Source organism: Henckelia pumila, chromosome 1 (genome assembly GCF_033568475.1).
Source record: "Henckelia pumila isolate YLH828 chromosome 1, ASM3356847v2, whole genome shotgun sequence".
NCBI lineage: Eukaryota > Viridiplantae > Streptophyta > Magnoliopsida > Lamiales > Gesneriaceae > Henckelia > Henckelia pumila.
Genome location: NC_133120.1, coordinates 68,076,037 through 68,078,904, shown reverse-complemented (window position 1 = coordinate 68,078,904; position 2,868 = coordinate 68,076,037). Strand labels below are relative to the sequence as shown.

At 33.8% G+C, this 2,868-nt stretch overlaps 1 long non-coding RNA gene across 1 annotated transcript; it reads right to left on the bottom strand.

The window, feature by feature from the left end:
- Positions 1-1,026: 1,026 nt before the first annotated feature.
- Positions 1,027-2,020, bottom strand: LOC140876512 (uncharacterized). Its single transcript, XR_012148821.1, has 3 exons — positions 1,852-2,020; positions 1,712-1,759; positions 1,027-1,391 (listed from the first exon to the last, which is right to left on the bottom strand). It is a non-coding gene; the product is annotated as an uncharacterized lncRNA (long non-coding RNA).
- Between the last annotated feature and the right edge of the window lie 848 nt (positions 2,021-2,868).

Genomic DNA, 2,868 nt, shown 5'->3' with positions numbered 1-2,868 from the left:
CATGAGGTGTATGATAATGATATGATGAGCATAAAAATGTTATTTCGATGTTTATGTGCACTTGTGGTGACAGTACGAGACTGATGCCCCGGGAAGAGCTCAGGAGAGGGCCTTTCCAAACCTAGAACGAAAGATGTGCGCACATATTGGCTTCGGCTAGTATGAGACGATACACATATTGGCTTCGGCTAGTATGAGTTGTACCCAATGATATACTTACGTTGTGCAATTATTTATATTATCATGAAACTCAATGAATGTGCTCCAATGGTTACCCATTTGCATGTATTTCATCACCCAAAAAAAATAATGTTTTATCCTTATGCTATGTGCACATCATATGCATGTCTTATGATTTTATTATGTATTCTTTATTACTTGGATTTGTTTATTGAGTCTTTAGATTCACTATGCTTGGATAGTGTAGATGAAGAAAATATTGTTAATGATCTTGATTTTGGACAAGAGGCAGAGTAGACGAGGAAGCGAGAAGTTGCATATCATGTTGTCTGAAAACCTCTTACAACAATGTTCATGAAGTTTTGCATGTTTGATTTACCGATGTTTTATACATTTTCTTTGGATTCACTTTTGCATGTTAGTAATTTTATTTTCGCAATATAAGTTTTCTTGAAGTTGAGTTATAAATTTGGATTTCATGTTATTTTATATCGTGAGCACAACCCATGTTTTGACAAATAAATGAAAGTATTTTTCGCAAACTTTCATTTTTTCGCATTTTTTTAAAGAGTAAACATATTAGTGAACATCAAGGAAGTTACAACCAAAGACTAAGAAACTCGAAATACCGCTGGTGAATTAACTTGTGGTAGGTGTACACAGAGGAAGGAAGGATTGAAAACACATACTTTACTATATTATTAGGTACTAACACAATGCACATCAACACAGCTTAAAACAACACTAATTCCTTTAACGAAACAAATTTAAAAACACAAACATTTTAAAGTATTTTAAGGAAATGAAGAACATAACAAAGAGGTTTCATACAAATAATTTTCGACTTATGATCACTAATTCTCATCTCCTCCAATATCTTTCCGACTTCCTCAGATAACTTCTTCATTTTAATACCTAAATTGTGATTCTCATTACCCAAATCAGATAAGGTTTTTAGTACTTGCACTAATTTATGGGATGAATTATATTGCGTACTAGAAGACACAGTTAGAGATGAACTTGAACATGGTGACTACTGTGAATTAGGATCTTCCGGAGGTTTCTATACATATATAAGAATTAAATGCTTCTTGTGCCTCTTTTTTACATTCATAACTTTGAAACAAGCATCCGGGAAACGACTCACTTGTGAGTTTTCTTCGGACCACCTGTCGTACACTCCCGGTTTTCGTTACGATATAGGTTTTTGTCTGCAGTTCACAAACAATTATTAGTGAAATAATATATATTACGGTCAATTATGTTTAATGAAAGTAAAATAATTGAAGATGTACGTACCCAAGAAGCAAATTCAAACTTAATCCAATCTCATAAAATATTAACGACGATTAATTTACATATATTTATGAATGGGAGGAAATAAAATTTGGCAACACACTTTAGAAGCAAAAAACGTTAACGGTGCACACATTAGAAGCAAAATGAAACTGGATACAATATGAAAATGAGTAAATACATCATCTAATATTTAAAAAAATATTTACAGGTGAACAAATGTGAGAATGCATACAGTCTGAAGGAAAAACACTTGTTCGTCAACATTGCACGAAGATCTGACCTGCAAAGATTTCGAACAATTACTTGAACGTGAATATGAACACCCACCGAATAGTAATACAAAAATATTAATATTTTGTGCCCAAAAATTACCTTAATCGTTCATCTTCAACAGATCTGGTATGTGTTCATATCCGTGTCCAAGTAATTGTTCGAAATCTTTGCAGGTCAGATCTTCGTACGCAAACGACATAACCATGAAGTCCAAGCAAATCAGAGGTAGCTTCGTCGAGGAACTCTAAAAAGGAGGTGATGGGGGCTAAACAACGATATTGGGCTCTAGGGTTTCGTAATATTGGACCGTAAATTTTAAAACGACTATGGGTAACTTTGGAATACAAAAATTATTCATAGTTTTAATCCCCAAAAAAACCAAACACAAGTACAATAAAACTTTTAAAATTACATTCAAAATTTTTTTATATATAAATTAATAATGTTGGGACCGTTAAATTTTATTAATTTAGAGAGGTGTTAATTAATCAATAAATTAATAATTTATATTTTAAATAGTAATTTATTTTATTCAATTAACATAAATTTAACCAGCTAACAAGTATTCTGTTTCACTTATAACTGCATCATATTATTTTAATTAATATATAAAAATGGATTTATATATATATATATATATATAAAATACAGTTTTGATCCTCCGCAAGGGTGCGGGACCCATGTGTCTCTTTTTAATTTTTTAAAACAAAAATTAGGCATTTGGGAAGAAGGGGAAAGGACTCTCACTTTGTCTTCTTCTTCTCACCTCTTCATTTCTTACACTTATCCGTCGCCACCCAAGCTCTGTTGTCCCAAGGTCTGATGAACCAACCACCATGGTCTGATGACCCTTTGAACATGTAAGAGAGGACAAGCTTTGCCACTACCCATTGGGTCAAAGTGGCATCACTCCTCCCAAATATGGGAGGAGATCTTGGGTCCAAAACCCCACAACCCCCATCCCTTGATAAAAAAAAGGGACAAACTTTGACCCACCACTTTGGTCCGATAAACTCGTCCAAGCTCTGTAGTGTTTGAAATAAGACCATCCTGGATCTAAAATTGCCGGTGGACGGATCGGGGTTTGGATGGTTAAGGAGAGGCTAGTGGAGGGGT